The sequence below is a fragment of the Lemur catta genome, chromosome 19, assembly GCF_020740605.2.
Source record: "Lemur catta isolate mLemCat1 chromosome 19, mLemCat1.pri, whole genome shotgun sequence".
Taxonomy (NCBI): Eukaryota; Metazoa; Chordata; class Mammalia; order Primates; family Lemuridae; genus Lemur; species Lemur catta.
Window position 1 is genome coordinate 22,648,528 of NC_059146.1, and position 16,782 is coordinate 22,665,309.

Here is a 16,782-nt window from a genome sequence, read left to right on the forward strand (position 1 = left end):
GCACCCACGTCCCCTCTCCCCACAGCCCTTGCCCATTGTCTCCTCCACCCAGAATGCCCTTCCCTTGTTGCCATGGCCACCATTCTGGTCTCTCTGACAACCCCCTCTTGGGTTCTAGTGGCTTCCCCGCTCCCTGGCTCAGAGGCCCAGGAAAGGGAGAGAGAGGTGAAGCCAGTGTGCAGCAGAGACCCATGGCCATGAACTTTCAGGAAGTGAGGAGGGGTCTGGCAGGGGGTGGAGGCCTGGGGCAGGGCAGGGGACAGGGCAGGGAAGGGTCCTGACCTCTGACTTCCTCCCCCAGAATGTGACCCTGGCCATGGCTGTGTTCACCATCCTCGCCTCCATCTACTTCTTCAACAAGGTGAGTGGCAGGAGGGGCAGCGGTGGGGGGCTGAACTCCGGTCTCTCTGGCCCCCATTTTATCGTCTTATTCCCTCCCTGTCTCTCCCATGTCTCTGTGTCTTTGTCTCCATCTCTCTTCCTCTGTCAGGTTCATCAGTGAGAAGACACAGGACCCCCCAGTCCCAGAGCCCTGCCTCTGCCCACACCATGACGCTGGCCTCTGGGCCAAATAAATGTAACTGAACCAGCACATCCTGGACCTCCGCACCAGCCCAGGCCTGCTCCACGTGTGGGAGCTCCGTGTTGGGTGGGGCAGCCTCCTGGGTCTGAGGGAGGAGGGTGACGAGGGCCCAGACTGAGCCGGGTTTTGAGGGATGAGTAAGAGTCTGTGAGGAGCGTTCCGAGAGGGGGAGGGACATACCAACTCTGGGTGAAAAAGCACAGAGGGGAGAAAGAGCAGGGCCGACTCACCACCTGGCACCAACACGGACTGCTGTGTACTTCAGACTCGTTATTTCTCTTTGAGCTCTAGTTTTCTTCTCCATCAGACAAAAGTGACAATCTTTATCCAATGGGCTCCAGAAGGCCACAGCAAGGGCAGCCTGAGATCAAAGACGTGAAAGGACTTTGTAAGCTTTAGAGGGTCTGTAGTTATCATCATCTTCTTCTTCATTATCATATTGTATTAATACATTTTCGTCTTTTCTCTTCAAACTCCTCTTCAGCCTTCAACACCCACTATAAAAATGCCCAGAGCCCCAGCTAGGCAGTCTGTTAGCAGCCCCCTCACTGACTTCCCCCTCCCCACTCCCTGCCACCATCTCCAGCAGCCCCAAGTGAATGCCCTGGGGGACACACCAGCCTTCAGTTGAGCCTCATCTACTTTCTCATTCAGTAAGAAGCATTTTCATTTCAACTCAATATCTGAAAAGGTGGCTTTTGAATAGGGTAGTTATGCCTACTGGGATTCCCAGGAAAAGCCCAACAAGTTCTAATTATGAGCAGATTCCTAGTCGCACTACAATTTTAGCTCTGATTAATATAATTTTAGGGGATTACAAACACTTTGGTTTTGCAGACAGTCTTGAGTCCTTGCTTGCAAGACTCTGAGCAACCACACAGTGGCAGGTTTGGACTATTTTCTCGGCCACAAATTTGCCCGCACAAGGGTTGCGCTGGGGAAAGGAATGTTGGTTCCTGCAAAACCACGATTCTGAGCCCTGGGGGAGTCCTTGCCGCTTGCTCCCTCCTCCCTGCCCGGGACCCCGCCCCAGCCTTCTGTCTCTCTCCTCCAGTCCTCAGAGGGGCCCCTACCCCCAGAGCCCACCCTGCCGCTTCTCCTCACAGCCCTTCCCTGGCTCCCCGGCCCCCAAAATCAGAATCCCAGCCCCTTAGCCTGGCATGGGAGGCGGTGCGAATCCAGCTTTTTTTTTTTTTTAATCACACTCATCTCCCGTGTCCCCTCTGGTGGGCCCTCAGCCACATATATCTCAAAGATGGTCCAAAATGCCACAACCCCATGCCTTTGCACTTGCTGTGCCCCCTGCCTTGAGTGACCTTTGTGTCACTGTCCCAGAACTCTTCCTCACCCCCCCCAAGCCAAGTCAGTCTCTCCTACCTGCCGCCCCCCCACTCCGCTCCCCCAGCTTTCCTGGCTGTGACGGAGCTTGAGGGTGGGGGCCGCTCTGAACAGGATCTGGCTCCTGCCGGACCCCCTGGCGCACGGGGGCGCACTGGGCTTGGCTGTCAATGTTTGTAAAACAAACAAATACCGACAGCAAAGTCCATCTTTGCATCCTCCCCCCACCACCACCACCACCCCCAGGGATTTTCAACCACTTTGTGCCGGGTTGCTGGGTCCCCTGGGAGCTATCTCAGTTGCATTTTCACAACCACAGGCGCATGGAGACAGATGGTTCCCTGGGGATGACAGAGCTCCTCCCTGGACCATTTAAACCACCAAGCCTGGGGACAGGCCTGGGCATCGATTTTTTTTAAAGCTCCCCCCAGAGATTGTACCATGCAGCCAGGGTAGAATCAAGAGGCATCTCCGTAATGCGTTTGCTGATCACGGAAGAGAGAGATCTTTCCATCTGGGAGCTGAGTGCATTTTGGAGGCAACTCCGTGGATATATCAGAGACTCAGAATCTGGACCGAAAATTAAACTTTAGGTTGGAAACATTGGGGAATTTGAAGATGAAGGAGGCAAACGACACCATTCACCACTGCAGGGGGGCAGGAGGGAAAGGGAGAGGCACATGGGGTAGGTGACGGGCTCTCTGGGGACCCAGAAAAGCCGTAGCACTGCTGTCCAGCGTTAGCCATCCCACCTGGGGGACCGACATGCCCGGTTTGCAGGGGACTGTCCGGCTTTAGCACTGCAAGTCCCACATGTCAGGAATTACCCTTTCCTGGGACAGCCAGGAAGGTTGGTGACCCAAGTGCCACCTGCCAAATTCCTATGCCCTGCCTGTGTCCCAGCTTTACATCCGGCTCGTGTTCTCCCAGCCGCAAAGCTGCCTCTTGCTGTCTCTCGGTCCCTGTCCCATGCTGTTCGTCTGTCTGCCTCTGTGTCTGTCCCCACCACTGTTCCTCTCTCCTCCTGTCCCTCCGACACCAGTTCTATTTCCATCTCCCACTGAAGCACTCCATGTTCCTGTCTCCCTCTGGGTTTTCGCCTCCATGTCTTTTTCTGTCTCATCTCCCACTTGGCCCCTCCCGGCAGCCTGACCTGGCTCTCACCTCCTCTCCCTGCCTGGGTCCCTGTCCGCCATTGTGACTGTGATTCCATCCCGTCTACACCTCTCTCTGTGTCTCTCCTTCTACCTGGTGGCTTTCTCTCTGTGTCTCTGTCCCTCTCTCTCTGTGGGTCTCTGTCCCCTCTGTCTCTGGGTCTCTGTCCCCCCCCCCGAGTCTCTGTCCCCCTCCCTACACCTCCATCTCTCTCTGCTCCTCCCCACCCCAGCCCTCCCTCTCCCCAGCTCAGTGTCTCACATTCCCGAAGACTGAGGAGCAGGGAGCCCAGCCCCTCACCCCGCCACTGTCCTAACTCTCCAGGAATTTCAGTCGGGTCCTCCCAGCAGGGCCTGGCCTCCATCCCCAGTGCCTGATCCCAGCTGTCCCTCCTCAGAGCTTCCCCCTTTGGCATGATCAGAGGGCCTGGCACAGCCGCCTGGAGGCCTGGACCCCACACGCATAGAACAGAGGGTTGAGGCAGCTGCTGGCCCTGCCAGGGTGACCCCCAGGGGTCTGGGCAGCACCCAGCAGCGGTGAAGAGGAATCCACAGACAAACCGCCCCGGCCTCTGTGAGCCTGGCCAGCTGTGGCCTGTCCCTCACGAGGCTGTGGACGGGGCCCGGCCCTCCCCTTCGCACCCCAAAGCCAAACACCAGCTGAGTCAATGAGGGCCCGGGGTCCTGGCGGCAGCCGGCTGGCTCCCTGGCTAGTGTCCCATTACGGGGGTCAGCTCAGTTCATCGGGTCCCTCAAGGTTGGCAAGGCAGGTCCTCCTGGGCCCAGCAGAAGGAGCCAGAACCTGCCGGCCCAGAACACTGCCCCCAGGCCGTGGCCTGGCTTAGCACCCCGGCGGGCCAGGCTGGGGTCCATGTGGCAGAAAGTGCCACCCAGGGCAGCCGGAGTGCATCCAGGTGACGGTCAGCGGCAGGAAGACGGTGAAGATGGCATCGGCCCAGCCTGGTGGCCAAACCAGGCGGCTGACAGAGGAAGTGGCAGGAGGGGGCACTGTGGCCTGGGTCCCAGACTGTGGCTGGCCACCTCCAGCAGGTGTAAGGGGGGGCAGCCAGGGCGTAGGGGAGGAAGAGGGCAGCCCTGGGTGGGCTCCTCACTCCAGGGGGTAACAGTCACCAAGTCTCTGAAAGGTCCTGCATGGGAAGGACGATGCTGTCGGGACACACAGGCCTCCATGTTAGCACGTCCCACAGCCGTCCCCCGAGACCTCCCCAGGGCCTCCACCTCAGGGACAGCCCCACCAGCCACCCAGACCCCTGGCTCCATCCTGTGCCCCCTCCCCATTCTCCCCTCACCTCTCACAGCCTCCTCTCCCGACTGACTCTGCCCCGTCCCCTCCACGCTGTCCCTGTCACTTTGCCCAGCTCAGACCTCGTCGTCTTCCCCAGCCTCCCTGCCTTCAGCCTCGCCCTCCAGAGCTGACCTGCCCCCACCCCATTCAGGGCTCCCCAGTGCCCCTGGACGAAGTCCCCTTCACCAGACCTCCTCACGCTCCTCACCCCCGCTGTCCTCCACTCTCCCGGGAAACTTGCAACCTCAAAGCCCTCCGAGGTGGCTACCCTGAAAAGCTCCACTTCTCAGATGGGGAAACTGAGGCTCAGAGAGGGGGATTCAGGCGCTCAAAATCCCACAGCAAAGCAGAGACCAAGTCTGAATTCGAACTCGCATCTGTGAGACCTCAGAGGCCCGGATGCTAACTCGGGATCCGTGCCCAGGCCCTGCTCTGTCCGCAGACATCGCTCTGTCCCCTCTGTTCCCTCATGTCCTGTGGAGCAGGTGTCTTCCAGGCACCTAGGCAGGAGCTGGTGGCCTGGTCTTCCCCTGAACACTCGAAGTGGGGACATGTGGGCAGTTCGACAGTGGACAGAAGAGGACATGGGAGCAGGGGCCTGGGTGGAAATCAGAGAGGCTGCCAAGCAGGGTCTGAGCATGGGCCTCAGTTTCCCCCTCTGTAAATGGAAAGACTAGTTTGTTCCCCTGGGTTCTGTCTTCCCATCGCCCCCAGGATAAGGTCTGAGCCCCTCTGCCTGGCATTTGCGGCTCTGCCTGCTGTGGCCCCGCCCACCTCACCAGCCTCTTAGCTCACCACTTCCCTTCCTTCCCCTCTGCAGTTCCTAGGACAAGCCGCGTGGTTTCACACACTCGTGCACACGTCCAGGCTTTACCTTACTGCTTCCCCATCCTGGAGCAGCTTGCTTTATCACATTGCCGCAGACGGCAAACTCTTACTCATCCTTCAAAACCCAATTAGGTGCCACCTTCCCTGGAAACCCTTTTCTGACCTCACCACTCAACACATCAGGCTGGGTCAGGGGTCCCGTTCCCAGAGTCTCTAAGAGTAGATTCAAGCTGCGCCAAGGGCAGGAACTAAGTATCCACTATGCATGGAGCAGTGTGCTGTGACCCGATCCCTCATGCGTCTCTCTGAGCCGTTTTCTCAGCTGGAGAACGAGAGTTCCACCAGCAATCCAATGGTGAATAACCTGGCACACTGCAGACATCGTCATACTGGATCCTCCCAACGCGCCCCCTCTGACCACACTCCCGCTAGGCCTTTGCACTGGCTGTGCCACCTGCCTGGAGTGCCCTTCCTCGTGGGACCTCCTGGCTGCCTCATGTCATCCAAGTCTTTGCTCAAAGGTGGCCTCTTCCGAGAAGCCTTCCCTGACCACTGTGTGTAAAGCGGCAGCCCCTCATGGCTTGCTCTACCCCAACCCTTCTTTTCTCTCCTCCATAGCACTTACCCTGTGTGCTGTTTTTTTTGTTTTGTTTTGTTTTGTTTTGTTTTGTTTTGTTTTGTTTTGTTTTTGAGACAGAGTCTCACTCTGTTGCCCAGGCTAGAGTGAGTGCCTTGTCGTCGGCCTAGCTCACAGCAACCTCAAACTCCTGGGCTCAAGCGATCCTCCTGCCTCAGCCTCCCAAGTAGCTGCGACTACAGGCATGAGCCACCATGCCTGGCTAATTTTTTCTAAATATTTTTAGTTGGCCAGATAATTTCTTTCTATTTTTAGTAGAGACGAGGTCTCGCTCTTGCTGGTCTCCAACTCCTGACCTCGAGCGATCCACCCACCTCAGCCTCCCAGAGTGCTAGGATTACAGGCGTGAGCCACCACGCCCAGCCCCTGTGTGCTGGTTTTAACTTCTGTATTGTGCTGTCTGTCTGTCTATCTGCATCCACCCCTCACCCCCCATCCTGCCCACAACACTTTGACATAGAGACTGTGTAAGAGCAGGATTTCCGGCCAGTTTTTAGCTAAAACAGTTGCTGGTGCACAGTTGGTGTTCAATAAACATGGAGTGGAGGGATGAGTGAGGTGAGAGGGGACCCCTGCACCCACTGTGGCAGCAGATTAATGGCCCCAGAGATGTGCACATCCAAACCCTGGAACCTGTGACTGTCACATTGCATGGCAAAGGGAAATTAATGTTGCAGATGGAATCTAGGCTGCTAATCAGATGATCTTAAAGCAGGGAGGTTATCTCGTATCATGCAGGTGGCCCGATGTAGTCCCAGGGGCCTGTACGTGAGGGTCAGAGAGATGGAAGATGCTGCCCTGCTGGCTCTGAGGACAGAGGAAGGAGCCAGAAGCTGCGAAACGTGGGCGGCCCCTAGAGCCTAGAAAAGCAGGGGAGAGAGGTGCTCCTCTAGACCCCAGTGAGACCTACTTCGGGCTTCCGACCCCCAGAATGCCAAGATAATAAATTTGTGTTGTTTTAAGCCACTGAATTTGAGGTAAGAGGCAACTAATACACCCATTTTACAGACCAGCCAGTGGAGGCTCTCAGAAGGTCACGCAGTCATTCAGTTGCTGGGTTTGCCTCTGGAATGAGAAGGGGGTAGGGGGCGGGGACAGGCCTGGTGGGGAGGGGTCTGGACCCGGGACTGCCAAAGGAGAGGCCTGGAGGGAGAGGCCAGCAGTGGGGGAGGGTGGGGCTGGTGACAGGAAAGAGGAAGGAGTGGCAGAGGGGCGGGGAAGTGGATGGCTGGCTTGGCCAGGCCCTGTCTTGCAGCTCCTGGGGGCTTCAAAGTGCCCAAGACTTGGAGGCGGGAGCGGAGGGGACCCTGGATTTCAGCCTTTCCCTCCCCCAGCCCGACAGTGCCCAGCACAGCGCCACCCACCCCTTCCCTACTCTCTCTGCCCCATCCTCCTCCTCCCTCCTCCGGCTCCTCCTCTCCCCTGGACTCCTGCCCCATCCAGGCGCTGCTCCTCCTCCCATGGCTCCCCAGCACCTTGGCCTAAGTCCTAGCCCCTTGGCCTGGCCTTTGACTGAGGCCACCAGAGCCACCTGGCACAGCTTCCGCCTTGAGCTCCGTCCTCTGGGCCCCTGGCACCCCTCTGCCACAGCCCGACCTCCTCGGAGGCCCTTTGTGTCCATCTCCACGGCCAGCTTGAGGTCTCTTTGAGATCGGGGCCTGGGCCTGACTCCTCTGGGGTCCCCAGCACCCCCCACCACACGGGGAGGCACAGGAGAGGCCCCTGTTTTTTTCAAACGAGCGAGTGACTGCCGTTCACTGAAGCCAGGTCTCGGGCCGTGCGAGACAGTGCACATGACGGAGCATCACCTGCGTCCCAGACGCAAAACAGCCCCAAATCCCACACTGGCATGTAAGGACGTGGGGCTAAGGCTGTCACGCCCCCTCCTCTTCATTTTATTCTACTCCAACAAGAATGGGGACCCACAAACCCACACCACATCTGGCGGTGCTGGGGGGAGGCCCCGGCCCTGGACTGCCACAGTGCTGAGTTCGAGTCCCCATCCTCACGTCGCCGTCCTGCCCGGGACCTCAGACAGCAAAGTGTCTACCCCGGCAGAGCCGCTGCGAGCGTAGCAGGCGCAGAGGTGCTCAGGCAACAGCGCTAGAACCTGCAGCTTTGCAGCCACACGGGAGGGTTTCAGGCGGGCTGGGAAGGTGTCAGGGGGTGCGGAGTCTCATGACAGCTATTTTCCGACACTTGATGACAGTCTGTCTGTCTCCTACGGCTGGGAACATCTCAACATCTCAAACCAGGCCACGCTGGGGGCGCCGCCTCCCCTCCCTTACTGCCTGAGAGAAACGGAGGTAGTGATTAAGAGCAAGTAATTACCTCTCTCCTGCCTGGGAGGTGAATATCTTTCTGTGGGATCTTCCCTCAGAACCGTTTCCCCAGGCGTCGCTCCATTCTTTCCAGGCACGTCGGAATCCCCGGGATGGCAGAGATTTGCAGCTACTATGAACCCAGGCAGCACTTGTAGGGACAGGGTGTGGCGGGGAGGTGGGGGTTATAGGCCCTGAAAGATAATGTTGGCCCCTCCCCCTACAATGCCAGCCTTTCCAAGCTGGGACCTCTGTCTCCTTCAACTGTCTCCCATGCCAAATGCCATTCACCTGCCAGGTGCTCAATAAACATCATTGAACGGATTAATGAGTCAGCTAGGTCGAGTCCTGACTCTACTACTTATTTGCTGTGTGACCTTTGGTAAGTGACTTTGCTTCTCCGAGCCTCGATTGTCCCCCTCTGTACAATGGGCATAATCCCAGTACCGCCCTCATAAGGTTGAGAGGCTGATTATGGGAGTTCACACGTTAATGAAGCTCTGGACAGGACCTGGTACTTAGGACACGGTCAATGCCTCTGAGCTATCATTACTTGATGAATGAATGAAGGGGGGAACCGCCCTCTTCGGTTCTCTTAGCAATTCTATCAGACGAGGATTTTTAGTCCCCATTTGGCAAAGTGGAAACCCAAGGCTGAAACCAGCCTCCACAACTCTCTCTCTCACCGAGCGGCCCAAGAAAATGCCAGATGCTCTCAGTGGGCCACTCCAAGAAGCCGTGCATTCTCCAAACCGACCTTCACCCCCAAGACTGGCTTTCCCCAGCAAACCAGGGTCTCCCCGGGAGAATCCTGCAGCCGGCTCTAAAACCGCAGAGCCTCCTGCACAGAAGCGTAACCGCATTCATTAGAAAATCAATGCAAATTAAAAACCTCCCCGGGATCCCACTTCTCTCCTCTGAGAAGGCAAAGATCAAAGAGGTTGACTTTGCGGTTGCCGGTTGCGTTGGCGAAGCCACCGTGGGAAACAGCCTTGCCGAGCACAGTGTTGGTGTCTGGCAACATCGAACACGCCCTCCGACCTGGCAATCCCTCTAGGAGGAATTTATTCTAGCAGTTGGTAATATTGATCGTAGCACACGCACCGCTCTTCCTCAGCGCCAGGCACTGAGCTAAGCGCCTTATCCACATCGGTGCAAGTGATCTCAGCAACCCTTCCATTGCACATGGGTGAAACTGAGGCACAGAAAGTGGAAGCAACTTGTGTCCCTTAGCTATAAGCACTGTGGCGCTATTCTGTCTTCTTGGAGTATTCATGAAAGTACACAAACATAAATGTAAAAGAATATTATTGTTGGGTGTGTGTGTGTGTGTGTGTGTGTGAGAGAGAGAGAGAGAGAGAGAGAGAGAGAGAGAGAGAGAGAGAGATGCATGGAAAAGAGTAACTATTTTTTTCCCCCCGAAGAACCAGCTTCTTATCATTGTCCACAATCTTTTCTTATAAATTAATTTCCTGGCTGGACACAGTGGCTCCCAGCTGGCGCTTTGGGAGGCAGGGGTGGGAGGATCGCTTGAGCCCAGGAGTTCAAGGTTACAGGGAGCTATGATCGGGTCACTGCACTCCAGCCTGGGTGACAGAGGGAGACCCTGTCTCTTAAAAATTTTTTAAAATATAAATAAATACATAAATAAACAAATTTACTCATCATCCTCTCTTGGTAAAAAATTTCCTCCTTAATCTCCTAGCAATGTTTTCTTTCAACTTTTACTGCACTTATTTTATTATTCTTTCTCTAGCTTCTTCAATCGTTTACTTTGCTTTGCTCATTTCCTTTTGGACTTTATTTTTCCTAATTAAAATTTAAAGCTCTAGGTATCCTTCTGAGTACAACTTTGGCTTCACCTCCCAAGTTTTGACCTGTCTGCGTGCTTCCTAAAAAAGTGGAACTTCAGTTTTAATTATCGGTTGAGCCCAGGCGTCACTTAGAGGGGTGTTTTGTACTGTCCAAGGCAATTGGAGTTTTTTTTTTTCATCCTTTGTCATTAATTTCTTACTTTGAATGTGGCCTGTATTACTTCTGCTTTTGGGAATCAACAAATGGTTTGTTTGCAACCTAATGCATGGTCAGTTTTTTCCAGGGGGTGAGAGGAGATATCATTGCAGGATCCTGAATTTTTGAAAATGCTCTGAAGTTCATTATTGGGACAGGTGGGAAATTTGAATGTCGACTATTAGATAATATCAATGGTAAAGATCTTCAGGGGGATAATGATATTATGACATTATGGTTTTGCAGGGAAATGCCCTTGTTCTTAGGAGACACAAGAGGAAGAATTTATAGATGAAACATCATGAAGTGCTACTTACACCTACTTTCAGGAGGTTCACAACTATCTGTAGGTTCCTCTGAGCACTGTGACCCTTGAAGGACAGTGGCAATGCCAGGTATGCCAGGGGCTCCCTCCCTGGCTCTTCCAGACCTCGTGTCTCCCTAATGGTCTGCTCATTGTGACAGATGTACCGTGGTATGTATGTATGTGTGCAGAGAGAGAGAGGGAGAGAAAAAGAGACCAAATGTGGGGTGGGGATGGGCAAATATTAACATTTGATAAATTTCGTTGAAAGACATATTGTATTATTCTTTTAAATGTACCTTTGAAATGTTTCAAATGAAATATTTGAGAGGGGGAAAAAAGCCAAAAAAAATGTTTACAAGAACATTTTGGATAGAGGTTATGTTTGGATGGAGATGGAGGAGTGATTGGCAGGGAGAGAGAGGGGAACCCTGAGTTGGCCACACAGTTTTTTTCTATGAGCTAGCTGGGTTGTGGGGCTATTCACTTGGTGATAAGTCAATGAATTCCCCCAGTTCTGTTTTTTTTATATTGTTCAGAACTTGTGTTATATTGAATAATTTTCAAAGTTTCAAAAATATCATCACAGCAGATTCATAGCAACCTAAATGCTCATCAGTAGGGGATTAATGAAATACCTTTGTGCCTAGTGCCTACATATAAGGGAATACTAGGCAGCCTACTCCTGGACTCCGGCGATCCTCCTGCCTCAGCCTCCCGAGTAGCTGGGGCTACAGATGTGTGTCACCATGCCAGGCTACTTTTTCTTTATTTTTGTAGAGACAACGTCTTGCTATGTTGCACAGGCTGGTGTCAAACTTCCAGCCTCAAGCAATCCTCCTGCCTCAGCCTATGGAGTCGCTGGGATTACAGGCATCGTGACCCAATGCACACTGCAGAACTCTGTGTATTTCTGTGTAATCATCCCCAAGACGTACTTTCAGTAAAACGCACACAATGTATGATAATGCATATGGCATGTTCTATTTGTGTTCAAAATGCTTATGCATGGGTGGGATACCTGGAAGGATACACAAAAAACTGATAATAGTTTCTAGTGAGAAAAAGTAGGAATGGGGGATTTGGAATGAGAGGGAGAATTATTTTCTTTTTACCATGTGTCTACTGCGATTTAAGGTTTTGTTTTGCTTTTTAATAAACTACATTTCCCAGTTTATTTATTTATTTTTTGAGGTACGTGCATCCTTCCTGACGCTCAGTCACTGTATCATTTAATCATCTCCCCATGGTAGCATCGGGGGGGTAGCATCGGGAGACTATGGTAGCATCGGGGGAAATGAGCCTCTGAGGGGTGGGGCTCTCAGGGCAAGTCAGAGCTGAGCCAGAGCTGCTGCTTCTTATCATGAACAGGTAGTGTGATAACTTGCGGTTTGGATGGCAGATTTCTTTTTGCTTCTACCTAGAACCAGAGACCAGGGACCACTAGGATTTCTATTCCTGGAAAGGAGTATTTATTGCATGCATCAGTAGGGGCTGCGTTGGGTTTCAGGTAACAGAAGACCTGACTCCGATTGGCTTCAACAATAAGGACGTTTATCAAATCGCTTCACAAAACATTCCAGGGGTTGGCAGCATAATAGTTAAGGTCTAGATCCAACTGCCGCAGCACAGACATAAAATAACAGTGGCTTCAGTGGGCTAGAATCTGAAATCTCTCTCTTCACAGCCTGAGTGTAAGCATCCCAGGGCTGGCATGGGGACTCCTTGGGGACACAGTAGCTTTCCACCATGGCTGCTGTGGCAGATTACAAAAATGGCTCTGATACTGCACACCCTCCTGGGTGCATGCCCCTTCACAATGTCACTTTGCAGAGTTTCCCATCTTTGCCACGTGACAAAGCCAGCCTGCAGGATGAGAGCTGCATGTCTCCGTCAGTCCCACCCTCCCAGCTGAAAGCCAGCCCCTCCTCCCGGAAGCAGCGCCACTTAGCTGACACACAGATGCATGAAAGAACCCAGCCAAGACAAGAGAACTGCTCAGTTGTCCCCAGACCAAATTGCTCACACACAGAAATCATAAAAGGTTATGGCTTTAAGCCCCTAAATGTTGGGGGTATTTGTTACACAGCAAAAGCAAACAGAGACATCCATATTCTAGAGAGGAGAAAGGGGGAGACGGATGGGTGGAGGGCAGGACCCTTCCACATAAGGGCACTTCAAGGAAGTAACAGTGATTATTTCCACTCTCATCCTATTGGCCAGAAAGCAGTCACAGGGCAATACCCACTTGCAAACAAAGGATACTGGGACATGTAGTCTTTCCTTTTTTTTTCTGGTTAAGCCTGTGCCCAGTTTAAAACAAGTAGGAGTCTCACTACAAAGCAGGGAGAAAGTGGACGCTGGGGAATAAACAGATGTCTCTACCACAGAGCTTTAGATGAGAGGTTGCTGGGAAGACTTCCCGAAGGAAGAGGCAGGATGTGGCAGGGTCTTGGAAGCCGGGCTGGGCAAGGGGCCGCAGGCTAGGAAGGAGGACTTCCAGCTTCCATGTGAGGGTGTCCATCCCGCCCCCCCGGGGGGGCTTCACCTCGGGGACAGGATGACTGAGAAACCCCTCCTCACCAAACGCCCTGGCCAGGGCAGAGGGCAAAGACTGGAAAAACTCTTCTTGGAAATCTCTGCCAATGAAGACGTAGAGGAAGGGGCTGACCGCACCGGGCAGAGGGCGGGGTCGCCGCGGGCCAGAGACGAGGACCAGCAGCCAGACGCTGGTTAGGAAGGTAGGCGCCAGAAAGGCCATGTAGCATTTGCAGGCCAGCGCGTTCTTCGGGAGCCACTTGCCGGAGGCCACGTGGTTTATGGCGACGCGCAGGGACAGCGAGAGAGTGAAATCGGCGAGGGCCCGGACGGTGGGGACGGTGCGGTCCATGCGGAAAGAGAGTCATCCGAAGCACCAGCCCGTTGCCCAGGACGCCCACGACAAAGCACACAGCCAGGGCGGCTACCGTCAGCACCCCACGTGCTCGGGCTGGCATTCGGAGGTACTCATCTTTCTAGAACAGGAACGACCCCAGGTCAGAGCCCCGCGCTGCATTTCTCGTTAAATAACCCCTACCGAGCACTCACCAGGACACAGGGATACTGTTCTAGGTACCGCAGACAAGCCATGTCCCAAAACAAGCCCTCCTGGAACTTACATCCTGACCATGGGCGTCAGATGTGACACACATAGTAAATCCATGATATACCACTTCAGAAGATTGCAGGTGTTATGGAAAATAAAATAAAATAAAATAAAATAAAAAGGTGTCTGACTTTTGGTAGTCTCACACACACACAAAAAAAATACAAAATCTGGATAAAATATTAAAACTCTACCCATTATTGGTTGGAAAAATAGTCAATCTAGAAAAAATTGACAGGAAAAAAAATCTATCCATCCAGAATTTTTATAACCTGTGAAAATAGCCTTCAAAAATGAGAGTGAAGTAAGGACATTTTCGGATAAACCAGATCTGAGATAACTTATGCCCCACAGACCGCAAGAAATGCTGAAGGGAGTTCTTCAGGCCAAAAGGAAATGGTACCAAACAGTAACGCATACCTACAGGAGGGAATGCAGATCGTGAAATGTTTTCTTTAAAATAATCAAAGTAAGGAGAATTGGGAATGTGAGGGTTGAGGCAGAAGTGGGCTGCTTGTAGTGTGAAATGGGGTGATCAGGGAAGGCCTCATTAAAAATGTGACATTTGAGCAAAGATTTGGAGGAGGTGAGGAAGTGAGGTGTGTGCATACTGGAGGAAGAGCATTGCAGGCAGAAGTAGCAGCTTGTGCAAAGGTCCTGAGGTAGGACCATGCGTAGAATGTTCAAGGAAACAGTGAGGAGGCCAGTGTGGCTGGAGCTGAGTGAGCATCGGGGATTGGGGTGGGAGGTGAGGGTGGAGAGGGAAGAGGGGCAGATTGTTCAGGACCTCGTGGGTCACTGTGAGGACTCTCCCAGCTTTTACCCTGAGTGAGATGGGAGCCACAGGAGACCCTGGAGCAGAGAAGGGACAATATCTCACTTAAGCTTTAACAGGCACTGTGGCTTCAAGGCTGAGACTAGACTGAGGTGGGTGTGAGGGAAGCGGCTGCCGCAGTAATCCAGGCGGCAGTCATGGGGGCTGGGGCCTGGGTGATGTCAGAGGAGGGGACGAAAACCAGATTCCGGGTTCAAGATGAAGCTGACCAGATTTGCTGCTGGGCTGGGTGTGCGAGGTGAGAGGGAGAGCAGAGTGGGGGCGGGAGGAACTGCAAGACTTAGGAGCAGCAGGAAATTGGAGTTGCTGTCAACTGTGATGGCAGTTGGATATTGGCTGCCAGATTACAGGAGAGAGTTTCCGGCTGGACATGGATGTGTGGGAATCATCAGAACTCAGATGCTCTTTATGGCCTTCGAGGCTGGGAATGATCCCTGAGGGTGAATGTAGACAGAGGAGACATCTGAGGTTGGAGAAAGGCTTGAGCTTAGACAGCAGACAGGCACAGGTTGCAATTCTAGTTGAGACACTGGATGACTGTGTGATCTTGGGCAAGGAGCTTTCCCTCTCTGAGCCTCAGTGCCCTCACCCGAGACAGTTGTATAGAATCCTTGAACATCCTTCTCGTCTCCTCCCCAACCCCCACATCCAATTCATCACAAAGCCCTGTTGATTTTGCCTCCAAAAAGTCTCTTGCCTCTGTCCTCTGTTCATGTCATCCTGCCCTCACACTCACAGCCCCATCATCCAAGCATTCAACATCCCAGAATTTTTTTAAGAGACAGGGTCTCACTTTGTCACCCAGGCTGGAGTGCAGTGGTGCAATCATAGCTCACTGCAGCCTTCAACCCCTGGGCTCAAGTGATCCTCTTGCCTCAGCCTCCTGAATAGTTGAGACTACAGGCATGCGCCACCACGCCCAGGTATCCTGGCTGTACACTTGTCCCCTACAAGCCCTTCACTGCCCCACAGCCAGAATGATCCCTCAAAAGTTCAAATTGGAAAACTATTTTGTGGCTCCTCATTGCTTATGGAATAAACACATGTCTCCTTGACACAGCTGGAGAGGGGTGCTCACGGGGGTGGGGCCTGCCAGCCTCTCCAGACTCCTCTGGCACCTAATTCCCCTTTGCTCACCATATCCCAGCTCCTCTGTCCTTGTCTCTGTCGCTGAGACTCACCTTGTTCCCTCTCACCGCGGGGCCTTCGTACGCGCTGCTCCCTCTGCCTGGAACACCACTTTCCCCCTCTGCTCTTTTCTTTTAAAACTCATTCTCGAGATCTCAGTGCAAATTTCGCTTTCTCCCCAGAGCTTCCCCTGACTGCTTTGCCTACAGTGGACCCTCCTATAGCAGCGTCTCTCCTACGCAGGGATTGCTGCGGGCAGCACTTAGAACATTTGTTTGTTAGACTATTTGATTCCCATCCATCTGCCCCTAGTACACAGTAGGCACTCGCTAAATACTTCACACGTGATTGATTAAGGAGGATAATCTCTCCTTTGTCACCTGGAGGATGGATTCAGCCATTTAGTCTAAAAATACGCATTGAGCTCATACTGTACACCGGTCACTATCCTAAGCGCTGGGGATACCCCAGTGACAAGGACAGCCAAATGCCTCTGCCCTGTTGCCGCTGACGCACATGGGATGAGAAAGTTCTTCACCAGAAGGAGGTGGCCCAGAACTTTTAGCCTCTTCATCCACCTCCTTTGTATACCGTGGCCACACCTCAACTCTCCTTGTTCCTAAGTCCACCCTCCGACCTCCCTGAGACGCCTCCCAGCAAATCCCAGTCCCCTGTCATCATGTGCTGTGTCCAAGGGCAAGGTTCAGACGAGGGGGCTCTGTCTCCGTTGTCTGTCCTCAGTAGCTGCCAGCCAGGTTGGGGTGGGGGGCAAATGGCAGGAAGGTGGCCTGTGAGTTTAGGAGCAGATAAGGGTCCAGGAAAGTCTTGAGCAAGAGTCACGGTGGCTCCAGAGATCACTATCAGAGACCTTGAAGTGTCACCAGATGTGGGTCCTGATAGGCCCTGGGGGCTGGGAGCTTGGGGACTAAAGAGAAAGGGGTTCCAGAGAGATTGTTTTTCGAGGCCATTCCAATTTTCCTCCCTTCCTGGTTCAATGAAATTAGTTAAGATATGCAAAACACTTAAAAACGGTGCCTGCACACAGTAGGTGCTCAAACATAGTCAGCTCTCATTATTGATATTACTCCGGTCATGCATTGCTTAACAATGGGGATACAGTCTGAGCCATGTGTCGTTAGGTGATTTCATCATCGTGTGAACATCACGGAGCAGCGTACTCACACAAACCTAGA

General features: G+C 53.2%; 1 long non-coding RNA gene across 1 annotated transcript; it reads left to right on the plus strand.

Annotated features, from left to right (window-relative positions):
- The first annotated feature begins 119 nt into the window (after nucleotides 1-119).
- LOC123623769 lies at nucleotides 120-591 on the plus strand. The gene is made up of 3 exons (XR_006730022.1): nucleotides 120-212; nucleotides 302-361; nucleotides 491-591. It is a non-coding gene; the product is annotated as an uncharacterized LOC123623769 (long non-coding RNA).
- Nucleotides 592-16,782: the final 16,191 nt, after the last annotated feature.